The 20,154-nt window shown below is 46.7% G+C and overlaps 1 long non-coding RNA gene across 1 annotated transcript; it reads right to left on the bottom strand.

Annotated features, from left to right (window-relative positions):
- Window positions 1–2,953: 2,953 nt before the first annotated feature.
- LOC144105895 (uncharacterized) lies at window positions 2,954–13,688 on the bottom strand. The gene is made up of 3 exons (XR_013308912.1): window positions 13,574–13,688; window positions 7,914–7,963; window positions 2,954–3,013 (listed from the first exon to the last, which is right to left on the bottom strand). It is a non-coding gene; the product is annotated as an uncharacterized LOC144105895 (long non-coding RNA).
- Between the last annotated feature and the right edge of the window lie 6,466 nt (window positions 13,689–20,154).

Genomic DNA, 20,154 nt, shown 5'->3' on the forward strand with positions numbered 1-20,154 from the left:
CATTTTTGATTTAAAACGCAGCGTTTTAACTTAACCATTTCTAATCTCCGAGAGGGTGCAACACAATCAATGCCCGCTCTTTGTTCCTATGCTTCGCGCAGCTATTTTCACCGGTTTCACGCATTCGATGTTTCAAAGCAATCAAATATTGTATAAAATCTAAAAAAACAAGTTTTTCTCGAGTGAGTGACAGGCGTTTGAACCAGTGTCCTTGTGTTGCGGATTCTTACAAGATGTGTACTGTTTTCAGGGGCTAGATGCGAAATAAGAGGAGGCAGGGGGACCATGACACATGTTTCTGTTAGTCATCAGCATATTTGTGTGCTTAATGTATAAACGAGCGTGCCTAGGTTTTTCTGTCTGACATTCGCCTCAAGGCGGAGATAAAGTGTCCTCCGACTTAGGATGTCTCCTGAAGTGTCCCTGTCCAGCCCAATCGCGAGGGCTACAAAGCGCACCTGATAATAACAAAGCGTGTACGGTGCCAGGAAAGAGTATTGTAGTTTGGGAATATTAGACCCTCACGACACGAAGGAAAGAGGGAGATACAATTATGTCAGCCTGCTCCGAAACATTACACGCATCAGTATCCAACACTTTGTAGTTCTCGAATGAATGTGTAAAAATGGTCACAACTGCACATTTACTTCCTTTCTTGGCCAGCCAGTCCGAAGACAACGAAGTTCTTCTTTCTTTTAGCGATCAGCGCAAAGAGTTTTCATGATATTTAGCTGCTTGTACGTAGAACGCCCCGTAAGTGTTAGTGCATTTTTACCTTTTTGGTTGCTAAAACACACTTCACCAAAATACTGAATACTTCAGTAAGCCGCGGCTGCCAGACACAGTTGGCACGCCACTGGGTCTCAGCTGCATCATCCTCGGCTGCATCAGTTGTCTCAGCTGCATCGGGAAGCGCGGCTATCTCAGCTGCATCATCCTCGACATAGCATATCTCGGCCTCGCCTCAGCAATTTTCATTTGTTTGTTGGGCTGGTTGGTATAGCATACCAAATGCCGAAACCAGAGGTGAGGACAGAGACTAAGGAAGTTGAATTGACAAGCTGCACAAGACCATAGATTCGTTAAGGTAATTTGTCGGTCAACATTTGTCGGTCAACATCGCCGTCAGCATCGACTTGCGCAACGTAGTCACCAAAAGCAGAACAAGAAAAGATAAAAATCGCGGACACACAACCTACAACGCTTTTGGATGTTGCTTTTTTCACTGCACGCAATGTGGCGTAAGGAACCTTTATTATGCTCGGCGCTGTTCCCAAGGGGAGACGATGAGGCAGGCCTTTTCGGTATATGCCTGGTCTGGGAACTTGAATGATTTCCATCTCAACGCGAACCGGAAGGCTACTCAATGAGGATTTCGAAGTTTTCATGCTGTCGACAATATAAACTACGAATCGTCCTGTTATGGAGTGTGCGAGATGCTTGAAAGTTGCGGTTACCACGGCTGAACCTAGCAGGTTTAATTCACGCCAAAGGTACCTCGGTTGCTTTGTGTTCAGCATGCTTTCGCTCTCCCGCGCTATACCTCTGGGAACTTTCGTTAAAAGAAGTTTAAGTTTATTGCAAGTATCCTACCGCGGCAATTACTGCGCTTTAAGCAGCCAAATACCACGCCCACGCAGACACTGACATCCCTAAACTGACGTCTTTGGAAGCTATGCACTGTTATTGCAAACACAGAAATATGCGCAAAAAATGGAAGGCACCGTATTGGGTCACATTCTATAGGTAATGATGCATGGAAAGGACGTGGTATTGCTACCAACGACTGTTACCGCTTATTACAGTTTTGCTCGTCTTTAACAAGAGGAAATCTTCACTCGGTTCGTGCACCTTAAAAGACGCCGCTTGACTCCAGTGATTATCTACACAACAAGCCGCTCGTCTCAGGTCGGGCTGTCAGCTCACTATATACGCAAGTGATGCTGTATGCATTGTGCGGGAGATGCAATAGAGCGTCCCGACCATCTTAGGGCGGGTCCCTCATGACAGCTTTGACAGATAGAATGAAAGTATTTTTCAGCAACAATAGAAAGGTTCGAGAATATAGCCGAATCCCCGCACGCACTGCTTCTTACAATGACTGCCGTCTGAATAACAGCTAGTATATATTTCATAACGCGCCCATCTCTGCGAGTCCAAAAAATTGCTGATGGTCTAGCCATGGTTAATCTTGGTCGAAGGCGAAAAGCTCCATCTGTCTGGTTACGTTTGTGGCCGAGGAACTTGCGGTGCCTACCGCGTCACACACACCTAGCTTTAAGCTAAGTGCATAAAAGTTCACCAGTGTTTTATGCAGAACAAACATTGATGCCCTGCCCATGAGATTCCAGCAGCCGCTTTCCGGCTTCGCTCGGTCAAGGTGTGTGACGTCAAGCAGGAAGTAGGCAGCACACCTTGTATGCCTCCTTTCCTCCCCTCCGCAACGCGGTGACGGAGCGCACATCTGCTGCTCTCCATGGTAGGAGTGGCATCGATCACACCTAGCGTTCTGCTGAACGCATCAAAGTGCAGCGGAGTTTTATGCAGAACCCACTTTCATAACCTATGCATGCGATGCCGGCAGACGCTTTTCCGCTTTTCCGCTTGACCAAAGGTCAAGGTTAAAGGTCAAAGTGGAGATCAATGGTGCAACAGCCGCTTGTGTCGCCTGCTGTAGCTGACGACATGTTTCGAACCTGACTACCACCAGTTATGCTCATGGTTTCACCTCTAGCTACGTTACAGGTCAAACTTGCGGCCCCGCTGACCTGGATCTACTTTCAAGGCCAAGCTCGCGGCCCCGCTGACGGCTTGAAAAGCTGGCGCAATGAAGTTTTTTGCTCGAACAAAATCGCAGACACTCACCTTCCGCGACGCGCCACACTTCTCGCGAGCTTCTTTCCACTGCAGGATACGGTCTAACGTTTCCAGGACTCACTTGTGCGAACAGAGACGCAAAGGATGGAATGGCAGGCAGTCCACTGCTCTGGCTCCTCGCTGCAGCTCCGGGCAGCTGAAATTCACGGGTGCGCATTGCACAGAGGCAATGTTAATGCCCCAGCTGAAAGTTGGTCGCGTACAAGGCGGTGAAATGCCATAAGAGGAGTGAGTTTAGCATCACAAACAGAGCTCCAGAAAGTTATCTGACCGCGTGCGTGTTCACAAGCTTTCCGGAGCACACGCGTAAGGCCCATAACTGCCAACTAGACCAGAGTTGGGGCGTCGCACTAGCTCTATTAAATTCAGTGAGCGAGAAAAAAATTGTGCGTGGGCTCTGGAGGCTTTTAAATGATCAACAAGCCTGCTGCTTCCACTGTCTAAAACAATGTGGCAATTTGAACTGTGTGCAAATCTTGAAGGCATCTTTTGTCTTGCATAAATCACGTTTAAAATATTCTCACACGCATACAATGCAAATTGTATTTGTAATGGGAGGTGGTAAGTACCGAAAATTGCCTCTAGCTGACTCCCCTGAACACCTGTCTTCATACCACACACAGCGGCAATGTTCCTGAAGCTGAGAAAACATCGGGTAATTTATTCTCGCTTCATTCACCTAAAAGCCCTTTCTCAATAATTTTGTTTTTTTATATGTCTTGAGGGAATCAGAACCTTAGGTCAATATGGAATTTAAAAACCGTGTGTTTGCTCATCAATGACGTTCGGTGCTAAAGAGAGCATCCTGGTTATTCTATCGCAATCTTGCATGTCCCAAATTCCTCGCGAGCACACGTTAATCTGAAACATATCGTTTATCCCTGCCACGTAGCAATTTATCTCCTTCAGTCGGCACTCCACACCCCCATTCAAGCGCGCCTGGCTGACATCGGACCAACTCACGGACAAGCTGGCCTTGGTGACTCTGGCACAACAAGTACTCGACGCTTCGTGCTTTCTTTGAAGCTTTCGCTTCATCCCAGTGCACAAAAAAATGTATAGCGCAACACAGAATATAGTTGCAACTCAATTGTGTCATGGCAGTCTTTCTTCCTAATGTTTTCATTGAAAGCACGTGCTTGTTTTGGGTGGAAAATGAGCCATGTAAATGACCACTTATAGACATCAAATTCAAGAGTATGCAATCCCTCACGGTAGAACTTCCTGTCATAATTATAGGTGATTTTACATTAGCTTGCTTCGCCCATCACATGCATCTGGCACTTTCGTTGATATTCTGTCTTGTTATGACTTCTCCAATGTTATAAATGCCCCGACCCATGTCACTTTCAATACTAAGTCATTAATAGACATCTGTTAAGTTGCGATCACGAAAAACCAATAGCTGGTGTTCTTACCAGTGGCGTCAGCGATTATTTATCTATTTTCGGTTTTGTACCAAGAGGGCGGTGTATAGATTGTCGATGCACAAACACTGCACGCATTACTCGAATAATTACAAAGAGAAGTAGTGAACAGTGTCGATCTCTTGTAGCTGCTCTAGATTGGCACAACCTTTCGGCACTCCAAAACCCCAATGACTTGTACGAACGATTCCTAGAAAAAGTAGTAAAGTTATATGATATCGCATTCCCCTTTTTAACAGTAAAGACAAGCAAAAGAGCCAGGAAACCTTGGATTAATGGCGAGCTGCAGCTAAGAATAAAAGCTCGAAATGCCCTTTTTCAAAAATTTTTATCCTGCATAGATAAAGGGTTGTTTGCGGAATACAAAAAAAACCGCAACAAGTTGAGAGCAATATAAAAAAGCACGCATTCGCTATTATCCCAAGAAATTCGCTGACATTTGCTATGATACTGGAATGTCTTGGCGCGTTGTAAAAAGTTTACTTAATGAACGTCATACCTTTACACCCGCTGAATTAAATATCGGTAACCAAATGTTTGGCGATACTAATCTGAGCAATGAGTTCAATAGACATTTTTTTTACCTTTTGTATCTTTTACTGCTCGTGGTTCTTATGAGTTCGAGAAGTACATTCAATGTAAACCATCCAACTCCATTTTCCTTTACCTGGCCACAGAAACTGAAATTGTTTGCCTAATCACCGGGAAAAAAAATAGCAGTTCTGATTTTGATGACAATTCTGCGGTGCCAATCAAAGCTGTTTCTGATATTCTCTCTAAAGTTCTATGCCACTTAAAAAATCTGGTATTATCTATTGTAATATTTCCAGATAAAACGAATATCGCTAGAGTCATAGTTCTTCACAAAGGCGGTGCTGCCAACTGTATCAGTAACTACCGTCCAATATCGGTGCTCCCGCTGGTTTCCAAAAAAGTAGAAAAAGTGATTAATACAAGGTTAAGTAAGCAATGAACTGAAAATGCGCTTCTCTCTGAAGCCCAGTATGGTTTCCAGAAAGAAAAATCAGCTGAATCTGCTTTAATATTCATTAAAGATAAGTTAGCATATAACATAGAAATGCATCTGTTTACCATAGGAATTTTTCTGGATTTCAACAAAGCATTCGACTGAAACATTAAATTCTTTTACAAATATTGCCGCACTACGGAATAAGAGGCATAGCACTCCAGCTACTTCGCAGCTCTTTGTCCAACCATTCTCAATTTGTCATTTTGAATGATATTGCCTTGGATTCGGAGTTCATAAAATATGGGGTTCCTCAGGGTTCCATCCTCGGCCCTTTAATTTTTTATATATATATTAATGGCATCATTGCTATCCCTGGAACTACTAATCTATTCCTCTATGCCGATGACACTAGTGCATTTTTTGCCTCACAAAACTTATCCACTCTATTGTCTGTGCCAAACAAATGACTCGAAGATCTGTCGGAATGGCTTTGTGCCAACCTGCTTATGTTCAATATTAATAAAACGAAATATGCAACTTTTTTCAGCAGTCAATAAACCAATAATTAACTCTATCCCACTTTCCTTCCAGTGTAGCCACGTAGAACGTTTGTCAGTGCATAAATATTTATGCGTGCTGTTTCACGAAACCTCCGCCGATGTTACCAAGTAACCTTGTAACCAGCAAATCTGCCCGATGAATTGGTATACTAAATAAATTTCGCCCCTTTCCCCAATACATTTAGGAAGCAACTATATTTGTCCACGATCCTGTCTCGCGTGCAGTACTGTTTGTTAGTATGGGGAGTAGGCATGAAAACAAGCATAGAAAATATTTATATTCTTCAAAAAAAGGGTTGCGTTTCATTTATAATCTATGATGATATGACTCTATTTTAGCGTACTTTAAAATAATTGAGATATTAAGTATAACAACACTCTATAATCAACGACTGTCCGAAATTATATACATGCAATACAAAACTGATTGTGTTGCGTTTTTAAATACGTTTAACAGCAAAGATACACACTATGGTTTAAGAAAAGTCAACTTTCTAAAACCTCGTATAAGAACCGGGTTTGGTGAGCAGTTATATCACTGGCAAATCTCGAGCTTTCTGAATAGTTACCCTTGCATATTTGATCTTCTTAAACAATCATCATCCTTGTCATCTTTCAGGAAAAAACTAAACTATTCTTTGTGGAACATATGTGATTATTTGTGCCCTATTCCTGCTGTGTCCTCGCATTTCTGATTTTTTAACAGTTCGTTTGATGTACGTAAAGTGTTGTATTTTTTAAATGTTTGTAAATGCAATGTATCCGCGACCACTTTCTGACAGTTTTGTTTTGATCTATGCCCGGCATCTTGTGTTGCACATGTAATCTGTGGTGCCGAAGGCCGTGTCAGGTGACTTTTACATCACCGTTAGCATCGGTCCCATGGCAAACATGTATTTCCTAAAAATTTCAATAAACATTAAAGAGTATAAACAAAGAGTGAGGAACAGAGGGCCAACACAGTGCGGTCCATCGAGGAAAATATAGTGCTACACAGTGACGGATCGTAGGGCAAATATATAGCATGGTTAACAAGTAGTAAGCCACAACCAAGCCTTGATTGTGGTGCACTTGTTCCAACATTCGCATGTCGAAGTCGCCTAAGGATATTCTCCAAAACACCACCATCCCTCCTGTTGTCTACGCGTCCTATATAAAGTTCAGGCGCCCAAACAGCTTTTCCAGAGAACACGCTGTCCATCGCTGTAACTCTGTCACCATAACAAAAAAGGCGGCCTTTAGCTTCATACGCACAGATTCCGCATATTTTCAAGAATTCATTTTCAGGAAGTCATTCATTCTATGCACACTCATCGAAAGAAACTATTTTTCATTAAATATAGGTACCAAATCGAACACAACTAAATTTAAAGTGCTAATCTGTGGTTCGATGACAAGCAACTTAACCCACAATCCTAATGATGTCATCCTTTCTTTTTTGCATTCTTTCTTTTTGATCTGAAGACGCGCCTGTTGCGATGATTGATTACGCACCCTAAAATTTTGTTCCCATGCATTTGTTTAGTTTTAGCGATTTACCTATACTTATCACTTTATAATCTAGTGATAATACTAGCGTTGAAAAAAGATTTTTAGAAAATTAAGTAAAAAATTTCGCGTATATTTTTGTTTAGTTATTCTTGCTTGTTTTCGTGTGTTCTTTTAAGTATTATGTTGTGACGAATATTTGGATTTCTACTGCTCCTCCCCCCTTATGTAGTACCTTTGAAAGAGGAACCTTAAGGGTATTTTAATCAATAAATAAACGCACACTAATGTCACGCTAATATCAAGCTGAGTAGAAGTTCTCGCCATCAAGTCCTGCCCCGGGCGATAGCTCTCGCATTTCAATGCGTATAATGTAAAAACTGCAAGCATCGGGAAATTTCTTTGTGTGACAACTGGCCCGAGTGACTGCTGTAAATATCGATCCCCCTTTATAACGTGTCCAACAGGTCACACTGCTCTCTTGGGATGCAAAATTTATTAGGCACCAACAATTATTATCGACTGCTAACTTTGCACGTGACAGGCACAATGCAATAGGAGTAGTGCTCGTGGGCAATGCAAGGTCCGTACCTGAAAGGGCTTGAGTTCCTCAATAACCCAGTCAGATGAAACCAGTGAATCTGAAACAAAATGCGCAGAGTTAAGAAAGCAGGAGACACTTTATTCTAAATCGCGGAATTTGTAGAGTTAAAGAGGCACGCAATTCCCAGCCAACCGAACAGAGCGTTTTTACAAAGTGCGCTCTTCCCCCTTGATATTGATGGCTACAGAGGTGGCGTAAATAAAGAAGACAAAAACTAAGTATTTGTCACGTATCAAGTAAAATCCTTCCAATTGCGTAACTGACACCGAAGGTATGGCGGTCAGTAGGGTCTGGCTTGAAATTCGGGAGGTGAGAAGAAGTTACAGTGTGTTCTTAGGCTGTTCGAGCTAAAATGATTCACCATCACAGCGATGGAATTGGCGGACGTCATAATTCATTTGTAGGCTCATAAACTTAGATATGTGAATGAACTCTTATGTATTAACTCTTAGGCTCTTCTTTTCATTTAGTGAAGAGGAGCGATCCGTCAAGGTACCTTATAGAAATTATCGGGTGTGGGGAATTGTAAAACAGCCCTTTATAGTACAGCGCCTCGAGTAATTGCACCCGTTCAGACGTATCTAACGGACACGAAAGCTGAGCGCAGCCACGATTTCCTCCCTCCACCCCCGCCAGAGAAGTGCCTCGCATATCGCCACTCGAACCAGAGGGAAACCGCGAAAGGAATGTCATGCGTCTACCCTGAACTACTTCTCTTCGTGGGAGAGACTATGCGGGCTCCGCAGCCGCCCCGCGTCCCTTGGATGCGTCTGCGCTTCCGAAATTCCAAGCGTCGTAGATCGGCGAGAAATTACTATTTTACACATCTACTAACTGGAACTAGCTGCCCTGATGACCCGCCATAATTCTATAATTTCTACCAAGCGCCGAACTGCTAAAATTTAAACTATAATTAGGAAATTTATGTAGCTTACTGAATAATCAACTTCTCTCACAATCTCTTCGGCGCCCAATAATGCCGTCGCCATGATCGTGAAAGAATCAAGACTTTTAAGCAAAATTGGCCTTTTCTGAAAATCACATCTTCTCGTGAACAACCTGTAATTCTTTGTTGTTCTAAGCGGTTGTATGGAAACTGAGTGCCTCATTGGAGCTAGACGCGCAGTGATAGAGTGCGTATGTAAATCAGAGTGCACAGTGGTCGCTTGCACTTTGCTGCCAGTGCAACGTTAGCGATAGCGAACGCCATCACCAGTTGTTACGGAGAGCGCAGACCCGTTTTCACCCTGCGTCTTTGGGTTCTCCTCCCTACGCGTCTTCTTCGCGCAGTTTTTAAATGCTGAAAGACACGAGTACGGCTCACACAACGGCGCTCTCATACTGCTAGCACAAAAGTTCGCATATATGTCCAACGCTGAAATTAACACCTCGCTTTTTCAGGAATACACCTCGGCGACTGCGGGCATGTATATTTATGAAAGCATTGCTGGGTAAATATCTTATAATATCCTCTGTGCATGTATGCGCGGTTCCGCTTCCTGTCGGGCTCTGCCACTCAAGCCCTATGGAGATTTGGTTGGTCAGATATCTGTGCATTGTGTTTATGCTTGGCGCAGTGATTAATATCAGTAGATTATTATGCGCACACAATACACCGATTAGAGGCAGTCAAATGCTGTCCAGATGCGATTTAAATTTACTGACGCTGCTGTTTAGCAAAAGGCATTGGGAATCACATTGCATCATTTGGTGCCGAAAACGCCCCTCATGATGTGACTTACATCGTGTCTCATAGCCTTCGCCGCGTGCTTCCCGTTTAGTGGTTATCAGGCGGGGCGCACGGTCTCAACACGCCGGCGTCAAGCGCCTTGAAACGCCTTTCAACATTACACCCTGAAACGACTTCATGGTGCGGCATGGCCAGCATCATGACCAGCTGCCAAAGTTATAACCATCATGAGATCACTACGGCACCCGAATTTTAGGAATGCGTAAGCATTTACGCCGCCTCGCCCCTTTTTTCCTGGTTTACCTAAACTAATCAAGTTCCATCATTCCCCATTTAAAGTTTTCAAACTTGGCGCCACGCTTCTTTTTCATGTTTGGGGGCATGCCTTAGTGCGTCCACACCTCCGGTTTTTCAAATTTGGCACCACGCAGTAGCTCCGCCTACATCTGGTGTTTTAAAATTTTGTGTCACTTTTGCTTCGACTCTGCCCGCTCTGCGGACATTTTTGGTTCTGTTTAATTACCAATTACACCTCCTGCACCTCATTATTAACGCTGCGAGATTTTTGATCCTCTATTTAATGCCACCATTCCTTTTCTTCCAACTCAATTCGTTTGAACGTTATAGCGATGACAATTTCGGGATGACACGAAACCACAAACATAGGCATACAAAGCATACGAATTAATAAAGCATTCAGCAGAGACGTGGCGCATGAGTTGCGGTACGAGAGCGCCAAGAATGTGCCGCGGCGAAGCGTCGAAGTCTGAACGCTACACGTACGCCGGATCGCACGAGGCGCCGTTTCTTCCGCGTCGCGCCAGCGTCTCGTCTACCGGCGTTCTCCGTCGGCGGCCGCGGGAGATGGAGACCAAACACGTGAGGGCATTTGGACGTCTCCGGACGAGGATGTCCGGAGATCGTGGCAAAATTTAAGCCGCTCAATTATCTTTCCTCTGTATCTATTGCGTGGGCAAGGGAGACAATGGCACGATGACCTCAAAGGCGGTGGTGCCGTCACAGCTATGTGGATTGATATGTAGGTCACTGCCAACGAGCGGCTAGGCATTAGTTTTCATTATTATTTACCTGCCAAGTATTTTTTGTGCCGACGCTGACGCCTGGCGTAGCCAGATATCTGGGACAACCGGCGTCAGCGTGCTCTGATCGCCGAAATTACGCCTCCGGCGATAATAACAATAATAATAATTGCAATAACTGGCTTTTGGGAAAAGAAAATGGCGCAGTATCTGTCTCATATATCTTTGGATACCTGAACCGCGCCGTAAGAGAATGGATAAAGGAGGAAGTGAAAGAAGAAAGGAAGAAAAAGGTGCCGTAGTGAAGACACTGGAATCATTTTGACCACCTGGGGATCTTAAACGCGCACTGACATCGCACAGCACACGGGCGCTTTAGCGTTTTGTCTCCATTAAAACGCAGCCGCCGCAATGGGCTTCGATCGCGGGAACTCCGGATCAGCAGCCGAGCGCGCTAACTACATAGCCAAGACGCCGGGTCCACTGCCGACGCCAGTAGCCGAAACGCTGACGCGACGCCGAAGAAACGCTGCCTTACGGTTCGTACTTGAAACGCTCGGCGGGTTGAACAAAAGCCAAACGCCATTGGAAAACTGCACTGACAGACACTAACCTGCCGGAGCAGCAATTCATGATTCGAGGGGCAGTCACTATAGCGCATGTTTAATTATGGCATATATGCATGCTTATGCGTGTGGGTTCTATCAATGCAAGCGGACATCTCACCAGCGCCTCAATGCAGCTTTTCTGTGTCTGGCCTCTCTCGATGAGGGCGCTCCATGTAAATGCGCCGCACGATAATATGCTCAAGTCCGTTCCACTACATTTTCACACTACAAAGCTCTCGTAACTCCGCCCAAGCGACAATGCTACCGTCGCCTAATCACGTTAGACGGCGCCGTAGAAATCGTATACAGCAAGTTCAAAATCAATGTTGACAAGCTAGCACTCATATGCACAACCATCGCTGTAAACATCCTTTTTTGTGTTCACATGCCCCCGCCCTGAACACAAATTAGTTTTTGCACAAGAGTTTACTGGCTCGGCGTGGTTTTCCTGATCATAGCATTTCAGACCACACTGACCGTAAAGAAATACAGTCCAACAAGAAAGCTCAAAAAGTTTTAATGCGGAGCCCTATATTCATCCCGCAAATCAAACAAGCTGGGTAACCGTCTGAATATATACCGAAATAAAGTAGTAAGGGCCAAGCGAGGATAGCTGGAGAGATGGTGACGGGGCCCTGTGACATGCAAACGAGATGAGATCCTTCCGCGCTCTATGCCCGGCTTAAACCAAGGAACTTTGAGGCGAAACTCTGGAGGCCCGTGTACTCTACGATGTCACTGCTCGTTAAAGAAGATCAGGTGGTCAAACTTTCTGCGGCCCTTCACTACGGCATTCCTCATAAATTGAGTCGCTTTAGGAAGTTAAACCCGATAAAACAAACCAAACCACATCAAAAAACAAAATTGCCAGTAGCGCCGACGAGTTCGCTTTTGTCAGTAATAGTAAGGTCAAGCGAGCGTCGTGGTCGTTCGGACGCAGCCGCCCTCTGCCCTTCATCCTCCCTCATGCTTTTCCTCCCCTGTGCTTGCATTCGCTCGTGCCCACTCCTTTTCCGCTTTTGCGCGCCGCGTAGAGGGATACAGGTAGAGGAGGGCTGCGGAATAATTTTTACCACATGGCGTCTTTAACATGCACTGACATCGCACGTGACCCCACCACTACAGCAGCACCTCTTTCTTCCCTTCTTTCATTACCTCCTTTATCCCTTCCCTTACGACGCGGTTCAGGGGTCCACCAAGATGTGAGACAGATACTGCGCCATTTCCTTTCCCCAAAATACAATTTTCAATTTTTTGACAGCGGAGATTCAACCCGGAATTATTGCGCGTCGCAGGTGTGGAGAGCCAATTACAGACGCGAGGTAGCGGCGCAGTCAACACCGCAGCGGCGCTTAGAGACGCGCAACCTAATCCAAGGACGGAGTGCCTCGACATTCGCGATGAAAGCACTGCCGCGGTCAAGGCGCAAGTGCCCCGTGCAAGAACTTCAGCTAGGGACGCGGCGCACAAACAACGCGCACAGGTTGGAGTCTCTGCGACAGCAAAGGGGGTTCGCTGACAGGACGTCCTTTACAGTGTTATTAACTTGCAGCGTTCAAAGCGAGCAAACAGCTCGGCGTCGATAAAAAAACAAGCCACGCCAGGACATCGAAGTTGGTTTACGGGTATTTAACATCCCAAAGAGAGACAGGACGTGAGGGACGCCGTTGGGAAGAGGTCCGGAAATTTCGACCCCCTGCGCTTCTTTTACTTGCACTGACATCGCACTCTACGGGCCTCTACGATTTCTTGTCGCATTTCGATGGAAGCGAAATTCTATAGGCCCCTTCGCGCTTGCCACATAAAGCATAGACGCGATGTGCGTCAATAATCCAAAGTTGTATCACGCAAAGGTGATGCAATAAAACTTATTCAGCAATCTACAAACATGGGCAAAAACAGTGTAATAAAACAGCTAGAGCTCACATTTTTCGTTCAGGGTTGAGCGCTGGTCGCATTTTGCACCAACAAATAATTTTCCTTCGCGCAATCTACCGAGGAAGTCTGCAAAATCTGCCATACAGAAACGCTGTTTTTTCGCTGTCTGCAGAACGCTTAGGTCTCGCATTTTGGTGTGGCTGATCTGCAACAACCCGCAATAAGCTTTTATTTGGAGGACGACCCAGGCGGAGCTGTTCACCTACGTTTCAAGAAAAAATGAGGTTCCTGGTGGAGCCAGCGCGCAATTATATGCATCGCGCCCATCAAAATAGTAAAATAGTTATACAGTCATGCCTCTCTGTAGGCGTAAGCACTACTATTGAAGAACTAGCGCATAGAAAGAACTAGTAGAACAGGTGCAGACTTACCATTTGTTGCCATTGGAGTGCAGTGCTGCTCGAGGTGCCAGAAGCGCTTCTTGAAGTGCACTGAAATCACTATTCACTAATACCACCGGCTCCTTTGTCACCCCAGTCGCTAAGCCTTGCAGCACAAGTGGTGACAGTCGGATTTCCAGCCGAACGTTCGTTGAACAACTCAACACCGAAACGCGTCGCCCGCAAGACAGAGTTGAAGAGGACGCTGAGGGCGCGTGCACTCACGGGGCTGGGGGAAAGGCTTGGGCGCTACCAAGACAATTCTCTGAGGGGGTTGACTTGGAGAGGCTCGGACGCTACCAAGACGATTTTCTGAGGGAGGTGGCTTGGAGAGGCGTGGACGCTTCCAATATGAATTTCTGAGGGGGGGAATGTCGGGTTTCTAGGCGAACGCTCGTCGAACTGCTAACACCTAAACGCGTCGCCCGCGAAAAAGAGTTGAAGAGGACGCTGAGGACGCATCAACACATAGGCATTGGGGGAGAGGCTTGGATGCTACCAAGTCAATTCTCTGAGGGGGGTGCCTTGGAGAAGATCGAATGCTACCAAGACGATTTTCTGAGGGAGGTGGCTTGGAGAGGCGTGGACGCAGATTACGCAACTGGTAATTGTGAAAATTGTCAAAAACTTGCCACAAAGGTGCTAATAAGCCTCGCTTGCTTTGGTCGGTCGTGGCCGGAGGCAATTTTGCATTTTTGCGTCATGGGTAGCTGCAGATTACATCACAGATGTGGCAGAAGTGGCGACGTTGCGCACCTAATAATACAGCCGCAAATTTAGAGTTTTTTTGTCACATTTTTGAGGCCATCAATTTGACCGTTGCGTTCGTGACAGAAAATGGCAGCGGTGTACGCGGCCATACGACTGAGGCGGCTGCGCTGGCGCGAGCAACGGCGAAGGAGGGTGCACGAAGACGCGTTTCACTTGCCGGACGAGCTGTTTCGACGCGTTTTTCGACTGGCGAAACACTGTGGAGCGGCTGTGCGAAGAACCCGCCGATCAACTGGGAGGTTTGCGTACGAGCGCGCGGCCGGCGTGGCGGCAGGTGCTGTGTGTACTGCGGTTATTTGCCATGGGCGGCTTTCAGGCTGCCGTTGGTAGCGAGGCGCACGTCGGCATCGCGCAACCGATGGTAAGCAAGTGCGTGTGGCGGGTGCTGGAGGCAATCTGCAAAGTTAGCGCGCAGAAGGGGTGGGTTCCCGCGGTCACCTCTGCACCACAGATATATAAATAAAAAACGCTTATGCTTGCAAAGCACTTTATTTTTCCCGAGAAAATCGCACTTCGTGGACGTCTTCTGTTTCGCAAGTTAAAAGAGACAGACAACCACACATCTCATACTGTAACACCTCACCTTTTGGCATTTTTGTAATCGATCGAAAGAGGCGAAAAACACAGATTTCAACAAGTTGTATTCGTCGATTTCGTACTAAGCGCTTCTTGCAAGTTGGCTCCGTAGGCACGGAGCCTTCGCTGCATTCGTTCAAATTTTTCTGCTCAAATAGCTCAACCGCACAGTAGCTTGAGTTCGGACGCCGTGTAGCAAACAATAAACAAGGCGTAGAATCGCTGGTTTCATGCACAAGCTTGAAATTTTACCGCTGTCAGCGCATCCCCGCGGCAGCAAAAGTTACCCACTAGAGAATTTATTAGCACAAATTTGAACACGTTTTGTTTTGTTTAATATTTTCGGACTTTAAGCACAATTTTTTGGCAAAATAAAATATTAGGGAGCGGTGAAACTCTCCACTCTCCTCTATATCCAGCCCAAGTGCATCCAATAAAATTCTACCACCACCACCGCCACCAATATACTGGCGGCTGTGAGAATCTGGTGGCGCCTGTGACTTTTACCAAGGAAACCACGCGTGCATCTGCGTTCATTAACTTTATATTGAGATACAGCTTTCTATGGATATGCTGTGGAAGCTAGGAGCGCGAGACGCCGCCTTTCACAAGCGCTTTTTGCACGCGATCTCGAGCCACGGACGCCGGCCTGTTACCAGGCGGCACGCGTTCCCAACTTCCATCGCACAGCAACATATAGCTGTCCTGAGTATTAGTACCTGTCCTCCCCACAGAGAATAGTCTTGGTAGCGTCCAGTTCTCTCGCAAGCCACCCCCCTCAGAGAATCGTCTTGATAGCGTCGAAACCTGTCGAAACCAAATGCCCAAATGCGGACGCGTCTTTTCCCACTGCTTCCCGCGAGCAATGCGCTTCTGTTTTTGGCAGTTCCACGAGCGTTCGCCTGGAAATCCGATATTCACCGCACGCGCTGCAAAGCTTGGCAACTGGGGCGACAAAGGAGCCGGTGCTATCAGTCAAGAGTGATGCCGAGCAGTCAGCGTGAGGGCAGTTAGTGGCCTAGAAGGAATATTTTGTGGAGGACGAGGAGGTGTAGTGTGTCGTAAAATTTCGCATCGTCTGTGGTTTTCCTGCCATTTTTGCTGTTTGACATGAATGCTGACGAAACCTCAGAGCGCCAGCCACCGAACTTACAAGAAGAAACAAGGCGCGCACACTCAGTGCACTTGAAGAAGCGTTTCTTGAACCTCGAGGAGCACTTCCCTCCAACGGCAGCAAATGGTAAGTGTGCACCTGTTCCACTAGTCTTTTTATATGCGTTAGTTGTTCAAAAGTACTGCTCACGGCTACAAGAAGGCGTGATTGTATAACTGCTTTGCAGGACCCTATGCATCTCATTGCGCGCTGGCTGCACCGGGAACCTCGTTTTTACTTGGAACGTAGGTGAACAGTTCCGAATGAGTCGTCCTGCAAACAAAAACTTATTGCGGTTTGTTGCAGATCAGCCGCACCGAAATGCGTTCTGCGAATAGCGAAGAAACCGCGTCTCTGTAGGCGGGCTTAGACTTCCTCGCTAGATTGCGCGGAGGGAAATTATATTTTGGTTTAAAATAGTACCAGTGCTCAACCCTGAGGACACAATTGTGAGCGCTGGCTGTTTTTGTACACCGTTTTGCCCGCGTATTTTGAAATACTGAATGGATTTGCTGCTTCATCTCTGTGGGATATAACCTTGGGCTATTCACGCACATCTCATCTATAGTTTATGCGTCAAGCGCGAAGGGGCCTATACAATTTCGCTTCCATAGAAATGCGACATGAAATCGTAGAGGCCCGTAGAGTGCGATGTCAGTGCAAGTAAAAGAAGCGCAGGGGGTCGAAATTTCCGGACCTCTTCCCAACGGCGTCCCTCACATCCTGTCTCTCTTTGGGATGTTAAAGCCCCGTAAACCAACTTCGACGTCCTGGCGTCGCTTGTTTCTTATCGGCGCCGAGCTGTTTGCTCGCTTTGAACGCTGCAAGTTAATAACACAGTAAAGGACGTCCTGTTGCGAACCCCCTTTGCTGTCGCAGAGAGGCCAACCTGTGCGCGTTGTTTGTGCGCCGCGTCCCTAGCTGAAGTTCTTGCACGGGGCACTTGCGCCTTGACCGCGGCAGTGCTTTCATCGCGAATGTCGAGGCACTCCGTCCTTGGATTAGGTTGCGCGTCTCTAAGCGCAGCTGCGCTGTTGACTGGGCCGGTACCTCGCGTCTGTAATTGGTTCTCCACACCTGCGACGCGCATTAATTGCGGGTTGAATCTCCGCTGTCTAAAAATTAAAAATTGGATTTTGTGGAAAGGAAATGGCGCAGTATCTGTCTCAAACCTTGGTGGACACCTAAATTGAGCCGCGTCGTAAGGAAAGGGATAAAGGAGTTAATGGAAGAAGAAGGGAAAAAAGAGGTGCTGTAGTGGTGGGGTCACGTGCGATGTCAGTGCATGTTGAAGACGCCATATGGTCAAAATTATTCTGCAGCCCTCCTCTACCTGTATCCCTCTTTGTGGCGCGTAAAACTGGAAAAAGAGCGAGCACGAGCGAATGCAAGTACAGTGAAGGAAATGCATGAGGGAGGGTGAAGGGCAGAGAGCGGCTGCCTCCAAACGCGCATGACGCTCGCTTGACCTTACCATTACTGACAAGAGCGAACGCGTCGGCGCTGCTGGAAAGTATGTTCTTTGGTGTGGTGCGGTTTGATTTATTGTGTTTAACATCCCATAGTGACTCAAGCTATGAGGGACGCCGTAGTAAATGGTTGCAGAAATTTTGACCACCTGGTCTTTTTTAACAAGCAGTGACTTCGCACAGTATACGGGCCTCCAGAATTTCGCCTCAATCAAATTTCCTTGCTTTAATCCGGACATTGGGCGCGGAAGGATCTCATCTCGTTTTTATGTCACAGGGCCCCGTCACTATCTCTCCAGCTAGCCTCGCTTGGCTCTTCCTACTTTATTTCCGTATACATTCCGGCGGTTACCCAGCCTGTTTCATTTGCGGGATGAATATAGAGCCCCGCGTCTTTGCGAGCTCTCTGTTGGACTCCATTTCTTTACGGTCAGTGTGGTCTGAAATGCTATGATCAGGAAAACCACGCCGAGGCAGTAAATTTTTGTGCAAAAACTCATTTGTGTTCACGGCGGGGGCAGATGAACACAAACAATGATGATTACAGCGATGGTCGTGCATATGAGTGCTAGCTTGTCAACATTGCTTTAGAACTTGCTGTATATGATTTTAATGGCGCTGTCTAACATGATTACACGACGGTTGCTTTAACGCTCGGGCGGAGTTATGAGCGCTTTGTAGTGTGAAAAATGTAGTAGAACGGACTTGCGCCTCTCATCGTGCGGCGCCTTTACATCGAGAGCCCTCATCGAGAGAGGAACAGACATAGAAAAGCTGTATTGTGGCACTGGTGAGGAGTGCGCTTGCTTTGGTCGAGCCCAAGAGTAGCGGTGCCATAATCATGAGGTATATTGACTGCCCACCAAATCATCCATTGCTGCTCCGACAGGTTAGTCGCTGACAGTGCAGCTTTCTAAAAGCGCTTGGCTTTCGTTCGAGCCGCCACGCGTTTCAAGGTTGAACCACAAGGCAGCGTTTCTTCGGTGTCGTGCTAGCGTTTCTGCTACTGGCGTCGCCGAGGCGTAATTTCGGAGCTTCGCGCGAACCGACGGTAGGGAGTCGCAGATATCTGGCTAGGCCAGGTGTCAGTGTCGCCATCGGAAATACCTCGTATGCGAAGATTGGCGAAAGGTTATGTCTAGCCGCGTGTTGGCAGCTACTTGCAGATCAATCCACGCCTCTGTGACGCAACCATGACCTCTGCGGTCCGCGTGCTATTGTCCTCCGCGCCACCGCAGTAGGTTCCCGTCGCCGCTGAAGAGGACGATTATCCACTGAAGGAGGATAATTGAGCTGCTTTATCCAACATCTCCGGACATCCTCATCTGGAGACGTCCAATGCCCTCGCGTGTTTGGTCGCCCTCTCCTGCGGGCGTCAAGCGGCAGCGCCGGTAGACGAGGCGATGACGCGACGCGGAAGAAACGGTGCCTTGTGCGCTCCAGCGTTCTTGTAGCGTTCAGACTTCGATTCTTCGCCTTGGTACATTCTTGACGCTCTCGCAAAGCGACTCATGTGCCACTTCGCTGCTTTTGACAATTGATGCGCGTTCATTGTATGAGTATGTTCGCGGTTTGGTGTCATCACGAGAACGTTCCATCCAATCAGCTTATAAGAAAAAGAATGGTTGCATTATATAGAGATTCGCAAAATCTCGCAGGAATAATCATGATTTGTTTCTGGGGTAATTAGAGCCAAAAATGTCCAAAAAGTTGGCGGGGTCTGAGCTTGGCGCCAAATTTGAAAACACCTGAAGTGGGCGGAGCTGAAGGGTTGTTGTAAATTTGAAAAATGGAAGCGGGAGGCGCAGGAGCAAAAGTCGCGCCAATTTTAAAATCTGGAAGTGAGTCCGGAGGTAAGCGTGGCGCGAAATTTGAAAACGAAGTGTGGCGCCAAGTATTAAAATTAAAATTGGAGTATTGATGAAAGTTAGATGAAAAAAGGCGAGGGCCTAGGCGTCCATACTTTGGCATTCCTCCAATACGGGTGCCACGGTGACCATATAATTTTTGTAACAGTGGCAGTTGCTGCTGACCATGCCGCGCCATGTAGTCGTTTCAGGATGCAATGTTCAAAGGCGTTTCATGATACTTGACGCCGGCTTGTTGCGATCGCGCTCCCCGTCTGATAACCACTAAGCGCGAGGCACACGGCTATGGCTATGACGACTAGGTAAGTCCCATGATCAGGGGCGTTTTAGGCGCCAAACAATGCAGTATGTTTCCCATTGTCTTCTACTAAACAGCTACGTCGATAAATTTAGATCACATGTGGACAGCATGTGACTGCCACTAATCGGAGTATTATGTGTGGATAATGATAATGATACACCACTGCGCCAAATACAAATAACATGTACAGGCATCCGACCTGCCGAAGCTCTATAGGGCTTGAGTGGCAGAGCCAGACAGGCAGCGGAACTGCGCATACATATAAACGGGGCATGATAAGACATTAAACATGCAAATTCTTTCATTTGTATAGATGTCCGCAGTCGCCGAGGTGTATACGTGAAAATCAGGGTGTTATTTTAGCGTTAGACATTGATGCGCACTTTAGTGCCATCAGCATTAGAGCTACTTCGTGTACGTCGTACTGGTTACTT

Source organism: Amblyomma americanum, chromosome 1, assembly GCF_052857255.1.
Source record: "Amblyomma americanum isolate KBUSLIRL-KWMA chromosome 1, ASM5285725v1, whole genome shotgun sequence".
NCBI classification, from domain to species: Eukaryota; Metazoa; Arthropoda; class Arachnida; order Ixodida; family Ixodidae; genus Amblyomma; species Amblyomma americanum.